This window comes from Mus musculus, chromosome 6 (genome assembly GCF_000001635.26).
Source record: "Mus musculus strain C57BL/6J chromosome 6, GRCm38.p6 C57BL/6J".
Lineage (NCBI taxonomy): Eukaryota > Metazoa > Chordata > Mammalia > Rodentia > Muridae > Mus > Mus musculus.
Genome location: NC_000072.6, coordinates 5298780 through 5325741, shown reverse-complemented (window position 1 = coordinate 5325741; position 26962 = coordinate 5298780). Strand labels below are relative to the sequence as shown.

The 26962-nt window shown below is 42.3% G+C and overlaps 1 long non-coding RNA gene across 5 annotated transcripts; it reads right to left on the bottom strand.

Annotated features, from left to right (window-relative positions):
* Nucleotides 1–727: 727 nt before the first annotated feature.
* Nucleotides 728–25455, bottom strand: Gm52887. Of its 5 annotated transcripts, none has more exons than XR_003956397.1 (4): nucleotides 24300–25455; nucleotides 17043–17083; nucleotides 7762–7950; nucleotides 728–3093 (listed from the first exon to the last, which is right to left on the bottom strand). It is a non-coding gene; the product is annotated as a predicted gene, 52887 (long non-coding RNA). The 5 variants fall into 5 exon arrangements; XR_003956398.1 differs by lacking the exons at nucleotides 728–3093; nucleotides 7762–7950 and adding an exon at nucleotides 16384–16578 and having other exon boundaries at nucleotides 24300–24778; nucleotides 24922–25455; XR_003956399.1 differs by lacking the exons at nucleotides 728–3093; nucleotides 7762–7950 and adding an exon at nucleotides 16384–16578 and having other exon boundaries at nucleotides 24300–24514; nucleotides 24922–25455.
* Nucleotides 25456–26962: the final 1507 nt, after the last annotated feature.

Below are 26962 nucleotides of genomic sequence, written 5' to 3'. Positions count from 1 at the left end.
CGCAGGCTCTTACATGCTTTCTGCTCTTGCCCCACCATCTTTCCTGAGCCTTGGAGTGGGTGACACAGATGTCTCATTTACAAATGAGCACTGAACTCGTTCTAGTACTTTGATTTATGAATTTCTACATTAACCATCCACTACTGTGGGATGGTAAAACAGGCCAAGAAGCTTGGTGGGTAGAGCGGATTGAGACCTCGGAAACTTAGTGGCTGCACATCCAGGATGTAGGTGCCTCCTTGCTCCTGCTCCCTGCCAAATTCCTGGCCTGGAACATAAGCCACACTTCCCACATAAGGAAATGGTGATGTATGGTCGGGTAGGGTCAGAACAGAGTTCTCCATGATAATGAGGCACTTAGAGGCCCTGAGGGTTTAGCCAATAAGCTTCCCTTCTCAGACATCCCTCCCTGCAGAGGGTTTGTTATAGCCTCCCCCAGCCTTGAGTAGGCTGGCTTTGGCTTTGCTGCCACAAAGAATGAAACCACCTGGGGTGGAACCTTCCGATTTAGATGGCTCTATTGTTCTGTCACCCCCAGCTGCTCTTCTCTAAGACACTGCTACCTGCTGAGAGGCCCTGGAAGATATTCTGGAGACAGCATCTGAGACAGCATCAGACAGATCCACCTACAGGCTGGCAACAGGTGACCCGTCCAGCAGGTCCAGTTATTCGAGGGTCTCGAGGGGACCTCCTCCTTCTTGTACGAGTAACGACACAGAAACCGTTCTGAAGTTGTATCAAGACCCCAAAATGTATTAGCCAGGCCCAAGGTTTAAATACACAGGCAAAAGGGGAAGTGCCTTTCAGCAGGAGGAATGGGGCAGAGAAAATGCACCTCAGCAGGAGGGATGGGGCAGCAGAAAGAGAGGAAGTACTTCTCAGCTGGCGGGATGGGGCAGCGGAAATTTTTCTTTTGGCGACTACAAGGGGAAGCAGGAACTTGGTGGCATCAGGGTATCTTGAGGTCAGGACATCCGGCGCTGACTTAGGGCTGGAACAATCTGTGGTTGTTCTTGGAGCGGTGTGTTGGTGGCCTGCTTTTGACCCTTTTTTCTTCGGGGGGGGGGGGAGAGGCCCAATTCAGAGATCAGGACAATAGTGTTGCCTTAATAGCTCCCAACATCTCCCCCGTTTTAATATTTTTATAAAGGCATATTGTATAATAAATTTGTAGCCACGTTTTTAACGATCACCTGAGCATCTGTTTGCTCATCGGGTGATTTTCTAAAACCACGAAGGACACAAGGACAAGTCATCTATGAAGCTTGAATTAATGGTCCCAGTCTGTTGGGTATAACCTGGGCTAGCCAAGGGATTTAGGAATGAAGCAAGCTCCGTGGGTAGAGGTAGAGGTCTGATCCCCAGTGTGCAACATTAGGGGCCATGTACAGGATTGACTCTTAGGCCCACAGATTTCTACCCAGAGTAACCCTGACCTGCTCCCGTGCCGTTTTGCTTGGGGGAAGGACCCTAGGACACTCAACCTTCATGCAATCAGACATGCCTCTCAGAGACTGTCCAACAGCTTTCAGACTAATCTCTGTGCAGTACTTAGTCTTACAACTCTCATGGGCGACGGCTTCAAGTTCCAATTTTATGATGTGTCTAGCCTGGGATGACTGTTTAGTTTCCAATGTGGCGAAAACGAATATTATCATGTCGGAAGCACAGACTACGGCAATCTATAAATGATTTGTGGCATGAGACTGATGGCCGAATTTAGGGGGAGGGGAATGGTCTTACTTAAGCATTTTATGGAAATTGAGTCTCTCTCCCCGAGAAGAGGGTGATGAAGCGGCATCCGCGTCTGCCTCTTCTCCAGTAACCAGCTTGTTATCACCAACGTCCAGCCAATGGTAATGAACTGAAACAAATGCACTTGAAAGAGATGAATCAATTTGAGATTTAACAAATCGGGTCAATTTCTGAAATGTCCAAGGACCGAAGGAAATCAATAATAGGAGTCCCAATAGGGGCCCCAAAAGGGAGGACAACAAGGTCGAAAGCCAGGGGGAGGTTGAAAAACCAGTTTTGGTAGTCTACCTTCCCTCTAGGCCATTGTAAATACTTGTGTATGGGTGTAACTCAGCTATCTATAGTTCTAAGTATCTACTCTGGTTCCTCTTTAGGTCTTAAACTTCCTTTTTCCTAGTTGATGGTAAATTCCTGTGTAAGGCAGTGACCTAGCTTTTATTTAAAGTGATAGTGTAAAGCCAGAGGCAATTCTGAATGTCACTGAATAGGGAACTTTCTTTTTGAATTTTAAGCCCGTGGTCAGCTCAAGGACTTTCTAGGACAGTGGAACACCGGTCAAGGCTTGGCTATGTCTAAAATTTCCACCTTTCTAGCCTTAATGTTATGTTATATCCTGTCTTCTTACTAAGACTACTACTTCTAAGACATCTTTTGCCTCTAAATTTTTATCTATATAATATGTTGCTCTGACAAAGCTATGGAAATATTCCTATGCTTATCATTAGCAAAATGGGCAGTATGTAGCTGCTGATCTAAAGCTGTGGTAGATACCTTTTTAAAGTTTGCATTTTCAGATTTTAAAACCAAGGATCACTTTCTAACTCTAATAGGCAGCAAAGCATAAGCAGGTCTCTTACAAAAACATAACAGTAGATTCCTTATTTAAATTAGGATCTACACAATTAGTTAATTGACAAGAATTACAATGAATATAAAAAGACTTGCCAAGATTGGCGATCTTAACTCTTAAAATTATCTAACAATAAGCATATAGGTAAGGTACACAGACTTTCATAGCTATAAGGCCTGAATGGCCAAAAACAGTGTCTCTGACGAAAGCATCTTGTACATTCTCTGTACCAGTCTTTTTGCCTCTCGAGCCAGCTGTTTTAGTTGTTTGTATTTTAAGTTGTTTGTATTTTAAGTTGGCACCAGGTTGGTACTCCTTGCTGCAGCCCATGGTGGAGATACAAAGTTTCTTTATATGTTTGTAAGTGGCTGCTCTCCAATTTCTCTTCTTTTGTGCACTCAACACAGCTTTCTGGTCACCACTGTCAGGGCACTCACAGGTCACAGGTCAGTCTGTCACATTGGAAGCTAGTATGCTCTTGTAGCATTCTGTGGAAAAAACAGAAACATTCCTCCTTTTCCCCCATATTAAGTATCTGAACAGGATCATGGCAAGTGCCAATAAGTGGATCCTTTTTATCTGCCCTAGACATTATTATATCCAGTTTTTCAAAAAACAAAAATGTGATCCAAATAATGTGCACGGGGATATAATTTCTCTCCCCCTTCTTTGTTTTTAAAGAAGGTATAGTTTTTAAAGTTTTACAATACCTTGTCTTTGAGAATTATAAAATATCTCAGTAACATATGTAACATTAAATTGTTGACAAAACATCTTTTGGAGGTTTTGTAAATAAAAATTTTGAAGCAAATAAATTTTTCTTTCTTAGATTTTCTGTAACAAAAATCCTAAATATTAAAAATATGTTGCCTCTAAATCTTATGGAGCAACAATTACTTTTCAGAACTTTAAACTTCTCTTTGGAGGCATTAGCTAATAGAATACTTTTTTTCACTTAGGAAACAATATACACTGAAAGATTTAAACTTTGTTTCTTGTATTAAAGCAGACAATAAAAATTTCGTACATATTGTAAAGCTATGTTAGCCATACCTACAGGCAAAATTATCTAGTGATCACCAGTTCACTAAAAGTAAAACTCTTTGAATTTAAGCATTATTTTAAACATTTGAATAGATCTGTAACAAAGCTAAAAAGAACTTTTCTTGAACACAGGGAAAAACTTTCTTAGGCACTGTTTGCAAAATAAAAGAAGGCCACAGTCTTCTCTGGGCTACATTAACTTAAACGTAGAATATTTTTTAATCTGAGCATCTTGACCCTCCTGTAATAAGGACCAGTTTTAGAGGAACAATTTAACTGTCTATGCCTCTAATTTTTGATACTCTTTCTTAAGGATGATTACTCTTATAATTATCTTAATTACAATATACAGGTGAATTAAAGATCTTAAATTTGTAATCAAACTGCAAGCTGCAGTCAATGGAACACTGGCAATTTTAACCATAATTTTTAAGTTTTCGTTGTAATATTAGAATGTATCTATAACTTTTGGAAAGCAAGACCCAATTTTAAACAATTTATTTTCCTTAAAATCAATACTAGAAACATCACTATCACGTTATGAAGTTTGGCTGCTAATTCATGAATGCATGACAGTGTAAATTTTAATGTTCTATTAAAGAGACATTGTTTTAAAATCTTATCTCTATACGTCTACTTTTTGGGATAAGAATTACACAAAATTTTATCTCAATTTAGAAGTATCTTTAGAGGACTAGTTTTCTGGGCTGTTTTATGCCAGGTGCTTTTGTTTGAAAATGACTCTAGGGCTGGTGAGATGGCTCAGTGGGTAAGAGCACCCGACTGCTCTTCCGAAGGTCAGGAGTTCAAATCCCAGCAACCACATGGTGGCTCACAACCATCCGATCACGAGATCTGACTCCCTCTTCTGGAGTGTCTGAAAACAGCTACAGTGTACTTATATATAATAAATAAATAAATAACTCTTTAAAAAAAAATTGGATGAAGTAAAAAAAATTAAAAAAAAAGAAAAAAAAAAAAAAGAAAATGACTCTAGCCTTGAGTTATTACTTAAGCTAACTTTGTAACCAGTGTTATCTTTTTAATCATACCCAAATAACTTATAAGCCAATTCTCTATGACCAAGATATGTAGATCATATTTATACCTTTAAGACCAATCAAAAACCAAATGAAGTGGCTTCACGAATCTTATAAATTTAGATCAATTAAAGACTTTTACTTTTTATAGCTATACTTATAAGATTAAAAACACACTTTTTCATTTACTAAACACAATAATCACAAAATTGCAGAGAATTTTTTAGGAAAAAACAACTATCAGCTTATTTGCCTTAGAACTAAGAGGTTGTAGATTCTTTTTCTTTAAAAACAAGTTTTTCAAGCAGGACCTCTCTTGCTGTGCTTGATTTTTAGCTAAAGGGAGGGGCCTCTCTCAGCCTCCGTTGTGCAAACTGAGAGTGATTCAGCAAGTAAAGTTTTTAACCATTTTTTTTTCTTTTCTTTTTAACATGAAACATAAAACAGCCAGTCATTCAGACAACGAAACAATCATTCAGACAACAAAACAAAAACATACATGAGTTGACATGTGATTGGTGCACCAACCATAGACAACAGAAACAGGGTAGAGAGTTTCTCCTGTAGGGGCCAGAGAGAATAAAACAGGGCGTCCCCCGATTTCTCTCTGTCCCTGGGAGAGTTTTAAAATCCATCTTCCTTTATTCCTTCCTTTCCTTTCCTGTTTGTAAGAGGTAGCTTGTTAAACCAAGATTAAAATCCAAAATTTTCTAAGTTTTTGGCAGGCATCTAAAACTTCTAATTTATTTAATCTGAGGGCAAATTTTTGAGAAAAGCACACAATCTCTATACACTAAATGTCTCAAATAGCCTAAAAGTTTACCATGCTAAATCTTTTTTGAAGCCATTATCAGTCCACACTTAGTTAAATATTTTAAAGCCATCTGTAAAAACGTTCTCTATTTTTTGCAACCTACAAAAACACCATTGACAAAATGAATTATATAGTTATATAGAAATGATTTCTTAACTTCCAATAAAACCTAATCTATGAATTTTTTGACCTTTACAAAGTCTCTTTAAAACCCATTTTTATTTACTCTAAACGTGTTATTGCAAATCTCTAGCAAGGGCCTCGAAGCATGCCTGGGCCCAACACACAACTTCTTACCCCAGAGAGTTCTGTCAAGGTAAGCTGAACTGACTCAAGGGGAAGCTGCCTAGCGTCTGAAAGCAGGGTAAAATTTTCAAATGAGGCTATGCCCTCATAAAAGGGTGGGGAAGCAGAAAAGCACACCCAACAATCTTCAGATTCTGACGCATTATCTCTTTGTGTCTTATGCAACAAGGCTAAAGCAGAAGCATTCAATATAGACCACAGTAAATCAGTGGAAGAGGGGGGCCTCCCCGCAGGGAGAGTGGGCTGAAACAGGGTCGTAGCACACCCTGGGGCAGGAACAGGGGGGCGGGTGCCTGGAAGTCCTATGGATGCTTTATGATTGTTAGGGATGGTTTTAAAGGTCAGGCCATTGTCATAGTTATCTTGATACAATCTTAGGCCCCAGGTGAGAGGGCAAGAAGTTCTCAAGCCTCTAAGTTCCTCCTCTTAGCAGTAAATTTTATGATCAGTGGATTACACCATCCCTTAGTGGGCTGTAAGGGCCAGGCTGCAGGCCAATGTGTTGAGGAAATTACTGTTGCATCTGCCCCGGTATCCAGGAGCTCTTGAAACTGTTTGTCCTCTAGAAACAAAGTCGGCATGGGCCATGAATCAGTTATTTTCTGTGCCCAGTAGACTTCTAAGGATCCCAGGGAGGAAGGTCCTCGCTCCTCTTTCATATAAGGGAAATGGCCGAATAGTGGGAGTGGTAAGGCTTGGGCTATGCGCTCTCTAGCCCTAAGGGTAAGTTGTCCCTGCTTGGTGGTGACTAAGAATTTTATCTCCCCATGGTAGTCGGTGTCAACCACTGTAGGAGTCACCATTAGGCCTTGTAAAAGTCTGGACACTCAGCCGATGATGAAAAAAAAACGTCTTTTGGGGAGGGGGCTCAAATTCACCTGTGTTAACTGCTGTTAATTGAGGCATATAATAATCAGGGGTACCCCAGGCGGCATCTGCACCCAATGTGAGGACACAGATGTCTACTTCTAACTTGGGCCAATGGGGCTCGACACCAATCTTGGAGCTGGAGTTAGAGCAGCCCCAATGACCAGGTTAATAGACTTAGAAACTTGTTGAGAAAACACATCTACCTCATTACAAAGCTTGATCATACCATTTATATCTAAACTCTTGGTTTTACCTCTCAGGGCAGCCCTACATGCTGAATTGGCGTTTTCAAGAGCAAGTTGTCAGACTAACAGACCGTCACTTTACTCAGGTCCCAAAATTCTCTCAGCTGCTTCCTGCAATCTGGCAACGAACTGTGCATAGGACTCTTGGGGCCCTTGTATAATCTTGGTTAGGGGCATAGTTAGCGCCCTTGCTGCAGGGACAACGCGCCAAGCTCTCAGGGCCGCTTGTGCTGTCTGGGCGAGGACAACAGGGGAGAGCCCTAATTGTTTTATGTCTGCAGCGAAATTGCCTTAACCACAGATTTTGTCAGCAGTCCAGGAGGCTGTCTTCCACAAACTCTGACTTTCAAGTTAAATATTGGCCTCTAGTGAGGACAGACTGAATAACTTTATTCCATTCATTGGGTATCAAGTAGCCTTCTGCTAAACCTTCTAATAGAGATACTGTGCGCCGGTGGCTTAGTTTTGCTTTTGTGAGACTGCGATTGGGAGTTTTCTAAAAAAATCTTCAGTAAGGGCTAGGAGGCAAGCACCTTCTCTGCCCACTTCTGCCTGTTTAAGGAGATCTCTGTTGATTCCCCAATTGCTAAAAAGGACTCAGGGACATCTTTTCCTTGTTTTATCAAAGCATTAACATCTTTGCCTACTTTATTCTAAGTTAAAGGGTGTATTTCAGAACCATTCAATACCAGCCATGGACATCTCTCGTCCACAAAACAAAAATATTTTATTAAATTCCCCTTTTTTAAAACTCTTATCCCTCTCTCCTTAAGAGAACCTTTTATCTCTTGACTAAATTCCCCATGGTTAATGGGACAACTGAATGCCTAGGCTTACCTCCCGACATCCGTACTCGACACTGGAGTGAAGTGTCGGTGGACTGTCCCACTGTTTCTCTGTCTGCGCGGTACTTCTTTAATCCTTAATCCGTTGTCCAGAGGGCAGTCGTACCTCATGCTCCACGTCAGGCGCCACTTGACCCGTCCAGCAGGTCCAGTTATTCGAGGGTCTCGAGGGGACCTCCTCCTAAGAACCAAATGGGGGGTAGAGAGAGACGAGGGTCTTGTACGAGTAACGACACGGAAACCGTTCTGAAGTTGTATCAAGACCCCAAAATGTATTAGCCAGGCCCAAGGTTTAAATACACAGGCAAAAGGGGAAGTGCCTTTCAGCAGGAGGAATGGGGCAGAGGAAATGCACCTCAGCAGGAGGGATGGGGCAGCAGAAAGAGAGGAAGTACTTCTCAGCTGGCGGGATGGGGCAGCGGAAATTTTTCTTTTGGCGACTACAAGGGGAAGCAGGAACTTGGTGGCATCAGGGTATCTTGAGGTCAGGACATCCGGCGCTGACTTAGGGCTGGAACAATCTGTGGTTGTTCTTGGAGCAGTGTGTTGGTGACCTGCTTTTGACCCTCTTTTCTTCTGGGGGGGGGGAGAGGCCCAATTCAGAGATCAGGACAATAGCATTGCCTTAATAGCTCCCAACAAACAGGCACCAAGAATGGATTGGTGAGGGATGGGCCTCCCCCCTTTATAAGCACAGACTCTTAGTAAACTTTGCGGCCTTGAACAGAAACATATCTTTTCCTCCATTATTTCTCTCGCCATTTCCTTCCATACAGCTCCGGCCTCCCACTCAGGAACGCAGTTAGTGTGGCCGCAGGCGGCTACAGTATTTAATCTCGTGTCCACTGTGAGAAGCTGGTACAGTATGTATCCATTTTCCAAGGTGAAGAACCAATAAACAGTTTGGGACCATGGACTGTCTCTTTCATCAAGAACTGCCATGGGGAACACGGAGCAGCCCTTTGCCGACAGAGCCACAGGCTGACTAAATCTCCTGTAGGAGGCTCATCTGTGCTCCCAGCCACAACCGCAGCCAAGCTAAGGACCTTCACTGATGAGCAAAACAGGAGCTCCTATCCCCCCACCCCCCCCACCCCCATGCTTGAATGTCCAAGAGTGTGAGAGTACCCAGGTCAGGCCTCGCTGGTTATGGACTCCTTTGTGCAGCACCTCACGGATGGCTGGGTGCTCCCCGAGGGGTCTGGGAACTCCAGCTTTGGCTTTCTCGCATCTCAGATTGCGTTTCCCACCCCTGGAACAGTGCTTGGTGCTTCCCTAAAGCCCAGCACCCGCCTGGCTATGGTGTGGGCTAAGTGCAGTCAAGCTCCCTGTGTTTCACCTCCTAAGCCACCTTGACCTGAGGCGAGGCCAGAACATGTACCCACACACTCCAAAATAAATAGATAAATAAATAAATAAATAAATAAATCTCTCACCAAGGCTGATTGCAGCAATAGTCTGTGGATTTAACCATTCACAAGACAGTTTAATGGCACAACACAGCCATTTAACAAAACAATAATACAGGCTACCCCTCTAGTGCTTCTGAGTTCCAAGCACGCATTTCTTCCTATTGAGCAGTGTAAAAGTAACTTGAATTTGTCACATGTAATTATCCTCTTGAAGGCTTACTGATGAATAAATTGACCCTGAATAAATATGTCTAGCTTTTTCTGAATTCTGGCTGGCTGGCTCAACTTAGCTGTTCTGGCTCAAACTCCTCTCCAAGCTGACTGATTCAATCTTGCTCCTCTCGGCTTCACACTGAGTAGCTGTGCTTAGCCTCAAACTAACTCTGGCAATCTGTTCTAATCTTCAGGCTTCGTTCTCTGGTTCATTCTGTCTTTACCTGCAACCTCTCTGTAAAACTGTCCATGTTTAACTGCCTCTTCTCTCCTTCTCTCTGTCTCTCTCTATTCTACTCTCTTAAGTAGCCTTCCTTTCCAGTCATGAGAGTTGGGTGTATCCTATATCTGACTCATTCCATCAAATCTTTCTTTGCTTTGTTACTTTGTCTCTCAATTAGACACCATTTTCAAACATGGTTGTTTACTTCTACAAATTAACTTTACTTCCATTCTGAGAGATTACAGGTGTGTACTAAAAGAGTGTCTCTTTTCCAGCCAGAGAGATTAATGGTGTGTGGTGTGTCTACAATCTAGCCAGATCACACAGGTGTAGGTCTTTGGATGGGAACCCTTGCCATAGCAGCCATGCTGCTGGATTAAAGTTCCACTACAGAGTGGGCCTCAAATCCAGTCAGAAGGCAGGTGGTAAAGCCATTACCATGTAATGTTTTCTCAGGTGTAAAAAACTGAGAAATCTCATCTCAACCACATAAGGAAGCAGAAAGCAAACAAGTGGGAGAGTGCTATCAAAGTCCTCCCATAGTGGCATGCTTCCTCCAGCAGGCGCGCATATACTGTAGTTTCTATTACCTCCTCAAACAGTGTCACCCACAAAGGGACACATAAATGAGGCTGTGGAGGAACACATCATTTAAGCCACCAGTTAACTCTGTAACAGTCGTGCTACTATTGCAGCAGTGGGCACATCTTGGCTGGCAGCTCAGTAGTGCAGAACACAGAGTCTACAGCTGTGTCCTGTTGTTATTAGTGACTTTTTTTCCTCCCTCCTACCTACTGCCCATATCTTCTGGCACTATGAAAGCTATCCAGCTTAGGCCCTACTTCTTATCTTCTTGTGTCCTGAAGTCAACACATGTGAAATCTTTACTGTTCAGGCCAAACTATCTAAGCCTTATTAGCAACCACTAGCTGTGGCAACAGCCTGCATTGTTTTAGAGACCTTAAGAGGCTCTCTGATAACATTGCACAAAGAGGAAGTTCACCTTTAGTGCTCTTGTTTTTACTGTCTTCTGGGAGTGGTTTTTTTCTTCCATACACCATATTTTCATACAAACTATTATAACAAGTACATTTAGCTTACAAAATAGCAGGTTTACTTACAGCTTTCTCATATACCAGTAGTGCTGGTTGGCCCTTTCCCCAAGCCACTCCTTCCCCCACCCAATCCCACTAACATCTTTCTTTTTTTTTTTTTTCACTAACAACTTTTTACTCCCCAGTATTACCATCTCAATTTTAATATCACACGTGTCCTCTTATATATTCCACCCCCTACCACAAACCTCCTTCCTCTCCCTTCATGGCCTCTTTTTGGTTTTCTGGCCTCTAAACACACTCACTCCTAAATAAATGCACATATATAAGAACTAGAACCTAGGATTCACATATGGTAAAGCTGTCGTTAAACCTGTACAAGTACACACTGCCATGCAAGCGCATATCTTACACACATATAGTAGCAGTGGCAGTAGTAGTAGCAGCAGCAGCAATAATAAATTTAATTAAGAAGTTTAAGTGAGATGCAGGGGCAGAGCACTCCAGAGATGACGTCTACGTGACACCATTTGGAAAACATCCAGAAGCTCCGGGTGCTACTAAGATGAGCAAGTAAGTGAGAGAGAGAGAGAGAGAGAGAGAGAGAGAGAGAGAGAGAGGCAGAACAGTGTGTGTGCAATGAAGAGAGGAGGAACCAGAGACTTGAGGGTAGTGATGAACAAGCTGATATGAGTAGACTTCAGTGCCACTGGGGGCCATGGTGAGGTCCTTCCCTGTGCTGATACTGACGGCCATGTCTGCCATGGTCCTGCAGCAGCAGGTAACTGTGTCGATGTCCATGGCCCATGTTACCACCTAAGACCATGCAGACATTCCTGGTCTGGACTGACTCCTGGGGCCATAGCCCTGCCCCTCACTGGGAGAGTGGCCCACAGCTTGCCTGGGCTGCACAGTAGAGGTGGCCCTGGTGATGTGGGAGTAGAAGAGACAGCCTTGTTCCTCTTCTGAGAAGTACTGGAGACCTGGCTCAGATGGTGTGGGTGTGGGACAGCTGTTAGGCTGAGCATCTCAGCTACTACCCAGGCCCAGATTCAAGACTTGGTGCTGGCCCACCCCCACATCTACCCCATCTCTGAACTGCTGGAGCAGGTAAAGGGGCCACTCCTCCAGAACCAAAGCTACAGGATCTGCATGACACAAGTCAACAACAGGATATCCAAGAAGAGTCCTGGTGAAGATCCAATATTGAGAGTGTAGCAGAAGCCAGAGACCTTGAACCAAACCAAGGACTCACTGTAATGAACATTTGCAAGAAAGGCTGTTTCTCCCACAGCAAAATTTTCACAATGATAGTTGTTTGTTTGTGTTTGTTGGGGGGGGGTGGGGAGGAGGTTGGGGGGTGGGGAGGAGGTTGGGGGGTGGGGAGGAGGTTGCGCGGTTGGGAGGGGATATGGAGGGATGGAAAGATGAGTGGGGTTGGGGGCCACGGTGTGAAATTCACAAAGAATCAATAAAAAATTTAAAGAAAAAGAAAAAAGTTTAAGAGAGATAAAAAAAAGTTTCAAGCACTTCCCAAGTACTGCGAAATAACCTAATAAAGCCTGTGGTGGCCTAATTTTTTATTTGTCAACAATAAACTCAAGAAACCCTGAAATAAATATGCAAATATCAAGATAAGCAAACCCTACACTCAATAATCTTATGTTTAAAAAGTGCACATCTGTGTCTGGAGAGATGACTCAGTGGTCCAGAGAACAGACCGCCCTTGTAAAGCTCTGGGTTCGCAGCACCCATGTCCGGCAGCTCAGCAGCCCCAGGGGGTCTGACACCCTCTTCCTGAACTCCAAAGCTACCTACACTTATGTGCACAGACCTGTACACAGACACATTTGAAAAGAATCAAAATAATATATTTTTAAAACTAGACACTTGTATGATGCATTCCAATAATCAGTATACTTCGGTTCAGTAGAACAGTACTTTACAAGGATGAAAGTCTCTTGGTTTTAATTTTAAATGTATTATTATACATTTTATATACAATAATATACAATGTGTATTTGAGGTTAGTGATTTTAAATTAATATGTTAGTTTTATAACATCACAGAAATCTTGAGATAATCTAAAAAGCAATTGTTTAATGAACGTTATTTATTTAATATATGAATTAGCTAATTACTCAGGAAAATATCATTTGCTAAATGTAGACTTTAAAAATAAAATATTGGTTTCATGAACATAATTTAGCACAAAAAAGTCTAGATACCTGTGCTTATGGATCAGCCTTTAACATTAATTAAAAATGTTTCACATACAGTTGTTAAAGTTTTGATACTCTTATAAACAGATTATAAGATGCATAGTTGTAATGAACCCACACACCTATGGTCACTTGATCTTCGACAAGGGAGCTAAAACCATCCAGTGGAAGAAAGACAGCATTTTCAACAATTGGTGCTGGCACAACTGGTTGTTATCATGTAGAAGAATGCGAATCGATCCATACTTATCTCCTTGTACTAAGGTCAAATCTAAGTGGATCAAAGAACTTCACATAAAACCAGAGACACTGAAACTTATAGAGGAGAAAGTGGGGAAAAGCCTTGAAGATATGGGCACAGGGGAAAAATTCCTGAACAGAACAGCAATGGCATGTGCTGTAAGATCGAGAATTGACAAATGGGACCTAATGAAACTCCAAAGTTTCTGCAAGGCAAAAGACACCGTCAACAAGACAAAAAGACCACCAACAGATTGGGAAAGGATCTTTACCTATCCTAAATCAGATAGGGGGCTAATATCCAACATATATAAAGAACTCAAGAAGGTGGACTTCAGAAAATCGAACAACCCCATTAAAAAATGGGGCTCAGAACTGAACAAAGAATTCTCACCTGAGGAATACCGAATGGCAGAGAAGCACCTGAAAAAAATGTTCAACATCCTTAATCATCAGGGAAATGCAAATCAAAACAACCCTGAGATTCCACCTCACACCAGTCAGAATGGCTAAGATCAAAAATTCAGGTGACAGCAGATGCTGGCGTGGATGTGGAGAAAGAGGAACACTCCTCCATTGTTGGTGGGATTGCAGGCTTGTACAACCACTCTGGAAATCAGTCTGGCGGTTCCTCAGAAAATTGGACATAGTACTACCGGAGGATCCAGCAATACCTCTCCTGGGCATTTATCCAGAAGATGCCCCAACTGGTATGAAGGACACATGCTCCACTATGTTCATAGCAGCCTTATTTATAATAGCCAGAAGCTGGAAAGAGCCCAGATGCCCCTCAACAGAGGAATGGATACAGAAAATGTGGTACATCTACACAATGGAGTACTACTCAGCTATTAAAAAGAATGAATTTATGAAATTCCTAGCCAAATGGATGGACCTGGAGGGCATCATCCTGAGTGAGGTAACACATTCACAAAGGAACTCACACAATATGTACTCACTGATAAGTGGATATTAGCCCCAAACCTAGGATTCCCAAGATATAAGGTACAATTTGCTAAACACATGAAACTCAAGAAGAATGAAGACTGAAGTGTCGACACTATGCCCCTCCTTAGAATTGGGAACAAAACACCCATGGAAGGAGTTACAGAGACAAAGTTTGGAGCTGAGATGAAAGGATGGACCATGTAGAGACTGCCATATCCAGGGATCCACCCCATAATCAGCATCCAAACGCTGACACCATTGCATACCCTAGCAAGATTTTATTGAAAGGACCCAGATGTAGCTGTCTCTTGTGAGACTATGCCGGGGCCTAGCAAACACAGAAGTGGATGCTCACAGTCAGCTAATGGATGGATCACAGGGCTCCCAATGGAGGAGCTAGAGAAAGAACCCAAGGAGCTAAAGGGATCTGCAACCCTATAGGTGGAACAACATTATGAACTAACCAGTACCCCGGATCTCTTGACTCTAGCTGCATATGTAACAAAAGATGGCCTAATCGGCCATCACTGGAAAGAGAGGCCCATTGGACACGTAAACTTTATATGCCCCAGTACAGGGGAACACCAGGGCCAAAAAGGGGGAGTGGGTGGGTAGGGGAGTGGGGGTGGGTGGGTATGGGGGACTTTTAGTATAGCATTGGAAATGTAAATGAGCTAAATACCTAATAAAAAATGGGAAAAAAAACAAAAAAAAAAAACAACAACAAAAACAAACAAACAAAAAGATGCATAGTTGTATCTTAAATATAAAAGCTAAATTTTACAGCCAATACTGTTAATAAAATATTTTTTAAAAAAATCAAAGTTATTTACATATGTAAGCATACAAATGAAAATAATTATTTAAGATTTAAATGATAATAACAAAACAGAATGTAACATAGGGAAATAATCCGCATGGAGTTGAGTGGGGACACATGCCCCCAACCCCAGCACTTGGTAGTTGGGGGTGGAAGACGAGGTGTTCAAGAGCACCCTCAGCAGCCCCAGACCAGCCTAAGCCACAGGAGACCCAAAGACAAAACAAACCAAAACCTGTGAGAGTGTTTCACCCTAGACAAGTTTGAAAGACTTTCCTTTTATCACTAGCCTTTATCTATGTATTACTTGTATAAGTAACAACGCAGAAAATTCTTTATCAACTCATGTGTGCCTATTTTACATTCAATCTGCAGGGTCAACGCCCTTCTAACTTTCCCTTTTTCCACAAATCCTATGTGTGGCAGGGGTAGTAAACCTTGGTCCTTGGATCAACAGAAAGCTATTCTTCCTCCACTGCCATTTCTAGTCACTACCCTGTTGAGATCTTTGTATCATGCATAAAACCAAAAGATGCACACAAGAATCTAATTTTGGCACTAATGGTGAGAGCTATTTGTATTTGGCAATATTACCATGACAAAGGTTTAAGGAATAGCAACAGGGAAGAAAAAATGTTCAAAGGAGACACTGGGGTAAAGAGTTATTGTCACCCTAGACAAAAATTTCAAGAACAGTCAGAAGCAAACTGTTGCCATTCTCAGAGAACTAAATACAGAATCCCTCTTGAGAAAAAAAAAGCTCTTGCTTGTTTGCCGAGGAGACTCTGGAGGCAGGTGGGTTGTGAAATGCAGGCTTTGGATGTGGTCCAGAAGAGAAGGCTGAACAGAGGGCCAGGAATGCCTATCTGAGTCAAATTGGGATGGATCTTCAAACAAGTGTGATTGGCTCAAGACTGAAGAAACAAATCAAAACCAAACCAAACCACGTGTGGTAGACACTCTTTCTTAAGAAACAAAACAGCGAAGCTTGCTGTGTTCCCCAATAAGCACCGTCTACAGGATTACCAAATTCTGTGCTGCAAATCCGTATAAAAACTTGCTCAGCACAGGAGCTAGCCCTTCTCTGCTGCCCTGGAAACCAGGAACTTGGGATTTGAAGTGCTGGGTTTTTCTTCTGATAAGCCAGCGCTCTACCACCGAGCCACACAACCCAGTCTGAGAAAAATAATATTTTCTTTTGTTTTTTTTTTATTTTTTTTAATTGGGTATTTATTTCATTTACATTTCCAATGCTATCCCAAAAGTCCCCCACACGCTCCCCCACCCACTACCCCGCCCACCCACTCCCACTTCTTGGCCCTGTCGTTCCCCTGTACTGAGGCATATAAAGTTTGCACAACTAATGGGCCTCTCCTTCCACTGATGGCCGACTAGGCCATTTTCTGATTCATATGCAGCTAGAGACACGAGCTCCAGCGGGGTACTGGTTAGTTCATATTGTTGTTCCACCCATAGGATTGTAGATCCCTTTAGCTCCTTGGGTACTTTTTCTAGCTCTTCCATTGGGGGCCCTGTGGTCCACATAGTCAAGATGCTAACTACAGGGGACTCAGTCGAGGGAAGGTCCATGGAATTATTTACAGGTAAACATCCTTTCCTCTTCTCTGACTTCTTCACTGAGTCACACAGACTAGCCAGGGCTACAGAGTGAGATTCTGTCTCAAAACAAGCAAACAAATAAACTTCTTGTTAGAGGACAAGGAAGGAGGGCAAGAGAAGGAGGGGAGGGGAGGGGAGAGGAGAGGAGGAAAGGGGAGGGGAGGGAAGAGCAGGAGATGGGCAGAGTCTGAAAACCCTATACAAGGGAATCCTAGTTGTAACACAGTGGAACAAGAGAGATGGGTCTTGAGCAAGTTTAAATGCACGTGTTAAAGAGAATGAGAACCTCGGAGCTTGAAGATCTGGATAAAATGCCAGAAGCTGCCACGTGAATTATACCTTCATCCACAGAGAATGAAGAGCCCAGAGGGATGCTCTATGTCAGCTAAGAGTGCTATCGAATGTAAAAGCCCGTTCTCTTTAAAGGGGGAAAGTATTAAGTCAACACAGTTGAAAAGGACTCTGTGTTTGAGACAGGAGAAAAGCCTACACCCAACTCTCATGCAAAAAGTGAGCTCACCTTCTCCTTAAGGCTGGCAGGCAATTCAACCTCCATAGTGTCTGTGAAATACAAAGAAAAAAGAAAAAAAAAAAAAAAGAAAGACACCAGACTTAAATATGAGATAGTAAATAGTAAAACACTTCTGCTGTCTGAGCCAAATGAAAGGCAGAAATTAACTCTCCAAAAATAGCACTTCCCAGTCCCTCAATACAGCCTTCTAAAGTACTACCCTTAAAACACATCAGAACTCTCTTCTGGGCTGTTTACAAAGAGTTCAGTAGCAAAGAGTACATGGACCAGAAGCCAGAGCAGGGACTAAATAAAAGAGTAGGTTCCTGCCTTTCTATCATAGCCTTTATCCAAAGAATCTTTGATATTTTGAGTCCACTGACTACCGCTGCCCATGATAGACACCGGCCTCCATTCATTACAGTGCGGACCTGGGCTTCCAGGTTCCAGTCAAACTCCAATCGCTTGTTTATCAGGTGTTTCCTTCAATGGGTTTTGGCACAATCTCCAACTCTGATTCGGGGTGCAGGGGGTGTGGGTGGGATGGGCAGGGGGTGGTGTCCTTCTCTCTTTGTGCTGTGGCAAGCTAGGAATTGTGAAGGAGTCTGTACGAGTCAATTGTTAATCAAACAAGCAGATGCCATGATTAATCCAGAGAAGGAATCAATGCACCACTTAGACCACTCGGCTATCAAAGCACATGACCAGAAAATTAGCTCACTGATTATTCTTCCTAGGTAAGACCACACAGAGGACCTCAGAATGCAAGGAAAATACACATGCTCACAGCACTCTGTTGGCCTCATACCCAGCTGGCCCTCGGGTCTGTGGGCTCTAGGTGTATGAATCCAATCAACTATAGATTAAAAAAAAATCTGAAAAAAAAAAACCAAAAAACTGTGTCTGTATTGAGCACAGTCATATTTTTCATCGTTCCCTAAGCGACACAGCACATCGATTTGTACAGCATTTACATTGTATTGTGTATTATCACAGGTGCAGATAATTGAAAGGCACACAGAGGAACACGCATAGGTTCTAGGCAAATAATGCGCCATCTTACACAAGTGGAAATTGACTTTCATTGGATTTAGAGTTGTGTGTGCACAGAGGAGGGATCCTGGATCCAATCTCCCAGATATATGAAGGGACAATTTAAATATAAAATATCCTGAAGTAGGACAGTTCTTTGTGCTGGGACACAAAAGCCTGGAACTGGGTGCCCTCTGGCCTAGACCCGAAGCTCGCTCGCTCGCTCGCTCGCTCGCTCGGCACACCTAAGCAGGCTTTGCTTGACACTCCCTGGTTTTTTGCTGTTCTGAACCCCATGACTAACTTAAAAGGCTTGTTTTTGTTCCTGTTATTGTTTGTTGTTTATCTGTTTTGTTTTGTTTTGTTTTGTTTTTCATCTCCCTTCCTCCTGTTGGCGGCTAAGATTTTCAGCTTACCTGTCCTGGGTTTTGTTGTTTGTTTGTTTTTACTGTTGGTTTTCTTTTGTTTTTGTCTTTCCCCAAACTTTAATAAGTATTGTCCTTGAGCTTCTTCCTGAACCCATTTTTTTTTTGGGGGGGGGTTTATTTTAAGGACACTAAGACCCAAAAAGAGAGTTTACGTGGCAGTGGTAAAGTCTTACAGAGTGTCCTAAAGTGAGAGGCGAAGCAGAGGCTGGGGCAAGGGAAAGAAGGGCCCTGATCTGAAGAATAAGCCAAGGAGGACTGCTGAATGTTAGCTGGGTGCCATCTGTTAGCAAGGTATAACAGGGAATGTCTTACCAGCTAGGACCTAGAATCTTCCAGGAGAGACGAGAAGTGTCCTGTTGGCAATAGTACAAGAAGCTGAAGAGAGTATTTAGAGATGTTGAATAGATAGGGCATTTCAATATAGCTGTGATGGCCAGGAGCTTTGAACACTGGGGAGGATCCACGTGGGATATGGGAAATACTGGTCAGTTAAAATTACAATAGGGGAATATTGCTTAGCGGCAGAGTCAGTCTTGCATGTATGGGGCCCTTAGTTCAATTCTCAGTACCAGACAAAAACAAACAGACAAATCCACACCATGGATGGTTAAGATGGCTGATTAAAGATGCCTGCCTCCGAAAAAAGAAGGAGGAGGAGGAGGAGGAGGAGGAGGAGGAGGAGGAGGAGGAGGAGGAGGAGGAGGAGGAGGAAGAGAAAAGGAGAAGAAGAAGAAGAAGAAGAAGAGGAAGTCTACCTCCAAGCCTGACAGCCAGAGTTCGGTCCTCAGGACCCATAGGGTAGAAGGAAAAAATAGACCCTTCCTCTGACTCCCCTTAACCTTCCCTCCTAATACATGAGCACACAAAATTAATAAATAAAGTAATATAAATATTATGTGGGAGACTACTTTAGACTAGCCTCTTGCACTAGAGCTCCAACAGACAGGGCTAAGAGTCCAAAAGGAGTCACAGGCCAAAACTCCATGTCCACACAATGAAACAATGGTTGTTATTAAACACTCCCAGATAAATCAGCATTAGAGAGATAGCCAACTTTCCAACCGGCCAGGCCAGTTTCAACCAGCCCAACAATGAAGTTCCCTCAGCCTTCAGTGTTTTTCCTCCTTTCAGTCGGCATCTCACTGTTGCAAAGTCCAAGCTGGCTTCAGATACACAATTCTCAGCCTCCGTCTTGTGAATGTTGAAATTACAGGTGTGTACAGCCTTGCCCAGCCCTCTGCCTTAAATATCACACTGCAAAAGGAATGCTAAAGTATCTGTGTTAACAGCCCAGCTATTTTTCCTATGGAGAAAGTAACTTTGAAATGTCTCCTCTTTTTGTATAGGCTATCTTCTGCCTTTTTCTTCTTTTTCTGTCAATAAAATTAACTTTGTTAGAAAAGATGATAAAGCAAATATCCCAACAGTGTGTCCACATAGGACCCTGAGGGAAAATCCCTTTCATTGAGGTTTATGATAATGAAAGGACACCAGCACCATGATGGGAGCTCACGGTAGGAGGGAGACATTAGACAGAAGCAATATAATACAAAGAGATCTGAACATAAGGGGCCTTAAAGGGGGCTGGAGATTCTTCCTGTTAGTTAAAGTCTGGAGTTTCAGACAGACAGACAGACAGACAGACACCACACTGAGAGAGAGGTAGAGAGTGGGGGAGGGAGAGAAGGAGGGAGGGAGGGAGGGAGGGAGGGAGGGAGGAAGGGAGAGAGAGAGAGAGAGAGAGAGAGAGAGAGAACATGCTACCATGAAGGGGATAACTTAGAGAGGCCAGAGAATTGACTTCAGAGAGCAGCCTTTATCTCTGGATGAAATCCCCCTCATGGTGACAGATCCCCAGAACAATGTGAAGTTCTGGCTCTCTCTAACCTTTCAGGAGTGGCTGGAAGTTTTACAACTTGTGGTTTTGTTTGCTACAGCATACAAGGCATTTACTTTGGGGGTCAAGATAACCAGCCCTCTCAACACAGACACGTTTCCCTGTGTGTTCTGAGACCTTCAGCACGCAATTGTTACCTATTGTGAACTGATTGTGTAACAGCACAGCAGAACATCTTGCTCCCATTCCAACTGAACCTTAAGACGGCAGATCCACCTTTCCCCCAGTTTCCCTTCTCTTCACCGTAGCCTCTGATGACCTCCATACTACTCTCTTCCTACAGTCACCTGTTGCAGAGCTCACATCGAACTGAGAGCACGCCGTATTAGTTGCCCTGGGCCTGGCTTGTTTCAGTTAACTCGGTAGTCTCCAGGTTCATCACCTGCCATCACAGATGACCGGTTTGGAGGGTGTATTTCTCTGTGTTTGTTCACCTTTGACAAATAGTTGCTCTGTTTCCTTAAAAGTTTTTTTTTAGCAGTTTTATATCACATGCATGATAAAAGACTGAAAGATCTGTCCTTCAAATGGAAGCTGGGATGAAGTCTGGGCCCCTCTTCTCTCTCTCTCTCTCTCTCTCTCTCTCTCTCTCTCTCTCTCTCTCTCCCTCTCTCTCTCCTCTCTCTCCTCTCTCTCTCCCTTGCTATCTCTGTTTATCTCTGTCTGTCTCTCTTTCTCTCTGTCTCTGTCTATCTCTCTGTCTAACTCTGTCTCTCCCTCCCTCTCTCTCTATCCATCATCATTACCACACCCCCCAATAGCAAGGAATGTCTGCTTGGAGACACAAAACATAATAAATAGCAAGTAAGTAAAGGAAAACAGGCAGAGCAGCATGCAGGAAGCCTAGCTGTACACCCATTCAAGCTATGTTGACAGGAGAGAGACCACCATCTACTGCATTCAATCCTTGCTAATTTTGTCTACTTTTATCATGGATAGCAAAAAAAAAAAAATCTAACAAGGGTGAGCAAGAGTCTGAAAATTAATTTCCTTATCCTGCTGGCTAGTTTTATGTCAACTTGACACAAACCAGAGTCATCAGAGAGGAGAGAGCCTCAATTGAGAAAATGCTGCAAGACTGGGCTGTAGGCAAGATTGTAGGACATTTTCTTAGTGATTGATAGGGTTGGACCCAGCCCATTGTATGAGGCTGGGCTGGTGCTCCTGGGTTCTATAAGAAAGCAAGCAGAGCATTCCTTCAATGATCAACAGCAATGTGGAGACCAGATAAACCCTTTCTTTTCCCAGTTGCTTTTGGTCATGGTGCTCTATTACAAACATACTAATCCTGACTAAGACAGTTGGATTGGACCCATCACTTTTCAGATGTATAACCCTGGTTATGATTCTTAATCTTGGGCCGCATTTCTGTCATTAGAAATGAGAGACAGTAATAATATCTAACTAAATGAGATTGTTAGTTAATTAAATAGGAAGTGCTCAGTAAATGATTGCTGGAGCTGTTATTTCAGCTGGCTCATCACTAAGTCTTCTTTTTCGATTTTGTAAAGCAGTGTCCATAGTTGGGAGAGGACAGCCATGAGCAGCATAGCTCTGAACAATAGAAACTGTGCACCCTAAAACACATCAAAACAAATTATATTCCCCTCTGAGAACACAAGAATATGAAATCTACCTCATATAGTGTTTGGAGGTTTGAGGAGTTGAAAATGCTAGAAAGAGAAAAAGTTAAAGACAGACATGATGAAATAGTCAAGTCTCAAGAGATAGATTTACTTTCTGGCCTAAGGTTCAAGTTATCAAAAACGTTAAAGGCTGACTTTCAAATTTTTAAATTAATTTCATTAAGTTATTTTCTACATATATCATAAGGCTATATTGAGTCAACTGAAAACATTAATTTAAAACGAGATCCATAGCTGGGCCACGCCCCATTAAGAATAACTATTTTTAATAATTATTTCATGACTAGCATATTACACTGTATCTTAGATTCGTGGATGTTTTGGACTTCTATCAACAAATTTATGTTTCAACCTAGTATTGAGGGACTAGGGGGTAGACAGGTAGAGAGAGGGGTCACAAAGGGGGAATAAAGATGGCAAACTTCCACATTTCTTCTTCACACTCCTGATGAGAGACAGAGGCCTAAAGACAGGGTGGGCTTTCTCTGCTGCCAGCAGGATCCCTGCCTATGGACTGGTTTGGAAAGTTCAAGGTCAAATCACAACATGTTTATTCCAAAGTTATGGGACTATCAACCTCCCTGTCTTTATTAGAAGGGAGAAAGACACCTCACAAACACTCAAGACTCCCAACCCTCAAGGAGAGACAAAATTTGGGCTCTGGAATTCTGCTTCCTCTTTGTAGAGGCTCTTGCTCTTGTGTGCCTTGCTGTTTGTGTATATATGCATGTGTGTGTATGTGTATATGTGTGTATATATGTGTGCATGTGTGTATATGTGTGTATGTATGTATATGTTTGTATATGTAGTTGTGTGTATAGTGTATGTATATGTGTGTATGTGTATATATGTTTGTGTGTGTGCATGTGTATATATGTGTGCATATGTGTGTTTGTATGTATATGTTTGTGTGTGTATGTGTGTGTGTATGCGTGTCCTTACCCTAAATAAGCCTTTCCCCATCAGCTGATTTGACTCCTGCATTTGAGACTTTCTCTGTTATTACCTGTTGTGTTCAAAATTTTTCCTTCCTTTTAATTTTTTAACTATCAAAGAAAATGAATGTGATCCAGACCCCTAGACAGCAACAATATGCCTGTAGTAATTTGTGGATTATAAATATTTTAAAATATGATGTGACCATCTTCATGCTTCTGCTATGGCATTACTTACTTTCTTTTCTTATTTTTCCCAGTGTTAGGGATAGAACCCAAGACTCAAGCACATTGGGCTTTGCTTTTTTAATGTATTGGAAAGTAGCCAGGCTGATGAAAGAGACTCTTTACCCTCTAAGAAACTCTGGAGTGAAATACCAAGAAGACAAATGTTTCTCTTGCTATAATAACCACCTATTTATAATATTTCTTCAATGGACTTGTGGTGTGTGTGTGCACACACATATGAGCATGCATGTGCACTCTCTCACATGCATACAAACACAAACATCTGTCTCCTTTCTTGAAACATGGGCAAGGAAAGGACAGAAAAAAAAAAAAACAGGTTGTGAGTAATCAACTCCTGTCACCTGTTACACAAAATGATCATAACGGTGAGGCCCTCTCCACAAACTTTCAGTATTGTACATGGGACAATACTCTCCAAAGGACCACAAAAGTCACAAAGAAGCAAACACTGTAAGTCTAGTCAGGAAAGGCCAAGTGCTGCCAGGACCCCTGCAGTCTGTGAACCACTGTGGTCCACAGTGAGGTAGGCATGGAAAGCTAAGAGTGGATGTCGAGGGGCTGTTATGGGAATGCTGTATATGGTGAAAGATGTGGGCTTGTGTTTTAGATGCCTGAGATTCTACTTTAATCCCCAGGAATTCACTTTCATTGTATTTTACAAAGGCAACGAAAAACCTGTCCTTCCCTACACAAAGCTGAGGAGCCTTGATTAAAAGGTGTCATTTTTTGAACAGCAATTTTCTAATTACAAACCAGTCACCCCACTGAGAAACACTGTTGGAAATGGAGCATCCAAATACACCAAGCAGGTTCTGACACAAGTTTGATGTGTACTGAGTACAAGTACTGAGTGACTCAGTTATTCCATAGTCAGAAACCACACAAAACAAGGGTTTACATTCTTAATATTGCCCTGTAAGCCCCCAAAATCTGAAAGATAGCTACGTTATTCAAGAAATTCAATTATTAATCTAGCATTCTTGCAGTAGAATAGCTGAGTTTTTTATGTCATATATATATATGATGGTGGCAGTTAGCCCAATGGTTGTGTATAAGTTCTTCGAGAGAAGCTGCTTCACCTTGCAACATCATCAGAAAGTGTGATGACCTGGACTGCTCGTGTGTGGAGTACAGAGTGGTCCTGACCTGACTGGCTCTGCTAACAGAATCAAAGCAGGGCTCGGCTGGAGTCATTCAATGCTTAAGAGCACTCTCGCTTCTTTCCGAGCATACAGGTTGGATGGCTAACTCCACTCAAGGGGATCCAATGCTCTCTTCCTGCCTCCATGGACACCTGCACACGTGGAAGGACAAAGACATATTACTTTTAAAACCAACAGTCTTTCAAACTAAATAAGTGAAGCACGACTTCCCTCAGATACTCGGAGGGGTGTGCCGAACTTCAGACCGGTGTTCCCAGAACAAGAAGTCGTCAGAGGCTGGTGTTGACTGAAGCCAGCCATTGGATTTCTGTCTCTCAGCTGTTGTCGGGAAACACTGTTAGGGCAAGTCTGGACTTGGTGAGAATTACTATAACACTCCACTTAATGGTGTCTCCCTAGGCATTAAGAATAGCACCGAATTGTAAAACTCCATGATCTGTTACTTAACTTTAGGACAAGTGGGGAGGCGCTTTGCCCGGCTCTTGCCCCACGGTTCCGGAGGCATGTCTCACAATACATGAGGCATACTTTTATATACCTCTCAGATGAGTCAGGAATCCTAGAGCAAACTCTCAACCTTAAGCCAGGAACTTAGGTAATAGCACCACGCCCTCCTAAATTTTGATGGTATCTGCAAGGTTTCTCCTGATGATTCATGCCACGGATGGTAAAATTCAATGCCTGTCTATGCAGTCAGTCAGAAGCGACATCCCAAGTTGGATCTCTTCACTTAAGAGGCTCGTGGATGATTTAAAGGATCCGAGGGTATATTTTAGAGGCAGGATACTTAGAAAGAGAAGAAAAACACAAATAAGTAGGTTAGTTAGTTCAGAGCTGTTGATAATTTTGGATGAAGGTAAAAAACATTGATTTGAAAGGAAATTTTGCATTTCTTTCATTTATGAAGGTAAGAAACTACTAAAAATTTTTGTTACCAAAAGAAGCAATAGTTGTCACTATAGTTGTTACATGTATCTTTAAATAACATACCTAACCTCATTTGAATTTTTTTCTTCAGCCTTTTATCTAGTTCAGACTAGTTTTAAACCCAATATTCTCCAGTCTCTGTTTTAGCTTCATGGTGAGATTCCAGTCAGTCACCAGCCCTGGCCCTTTATCTTCCTTTGAAAGAATGTTTCTAGAGCTTTCTGATTTGCTGTGCTAAGATCACACCTAACTCAGAGATGCCATTAAGGGCACAGGGTGGCTCCCATGCCAAGATGAGAAGGGCTGTGTCATTACTGTATTTCTGTGGCATACACTCACTTTCAAAGCACTTCGATAATCACATTTCAGTGCACTTGATCCCTTTGGCAATCCTACCCACCTAACTGTGTGCCCTGACAAACAGTATTTTGCGAAGTTATCTGTGATGGAAAGTGCATAAAAAGTACATCTTCTGGGACTTTGAAAGAGCAATTGTTCAGCTGTCTATCAGACAGTGGATACATCCCAGAGTCCCTTAGGGCTGGTCACAGATGTGTGGAACAGGAAGATCTCTTTCTTTTCCCTTTGGTGAGGGGCCAGGTACAAACCGGCATCTGCTTTTCCTTAATGGTTGGTTACAAAACAGAAACCTGGCCTGATGTGCCAGCATCTGCTGGTAATCCTCACGAGGGCAAGGCAAGAGAGCCTCAAATCTGAGGTCACCTCGAGCTGCAATAACAAAACACTGTCAGAAAAGGATGGTCCCCGGGAACTGACTGTGTAGCTTCTGCAAACATTGCAGGTGGGAATTAAGCACTGGGAACAATTAGGAACTGATTTCAAGTTATACCCAGTAGCTGTCGCAATCTCAACGAGTGCCCTCCCTCTTTATATTTTTATAAGTGTATATCAATAAGTATTAAAATGAAAAGGGAGAAAGAAGAGAAAATTGATTAGTACTCCAGTGAGTCCCGAGTTTGTGGTGTTTTAGTCTAAAATCTTTTTTTTTTTTTTTGGTTTTTTTTTTTTCGAGACAGGGTTTCTTTGTGTAGCCCTGGCTGTTCTGGAACTCACTCTGTAGACCAAGCTGGCCTCAAACTCAGAAATCCACCCGCCTCTGCCTCCCAAGTGCAGGGATTAAAGGTGTGCGTCACCACACCTGGCTATAAATCTTAATATAAAAGGATGTAATTCCAACTCTAACTTCTTATATAAGACCTGTCCAGAACCACTTTTTTCCCATCTAAAAGAAGAAAAAAAAGGAAAGGAATATTTAAAATGTCTGAACGAGAGAGATGTCTCAGCACTAAGAACACTGGCTGTATTTCCTGGTGTAGTGGGCACCCTTTTCTGACCTATGTGGATACCAGGCATGAATGTGGTGCATATACTTACATGCAAGCAAAACAACCATGCATATGAAATAAAGAACTAAGGCAAAACATATTACTCTAGGCAGGGCCTTGAGTGGCCCAAGAACTTGGCATATGGAGGTAGACAGATCAGAAGTTCCCTACCAGCCTGGACCACATGAGACCTTATGTTCAAAACAATAAGAACATTTAAAAGTACAATTTTAATAGATTTCATATATATATATAATATACTTTCTGTGTTGTTTAATAATTACTATCTAAATATATTTTATATTT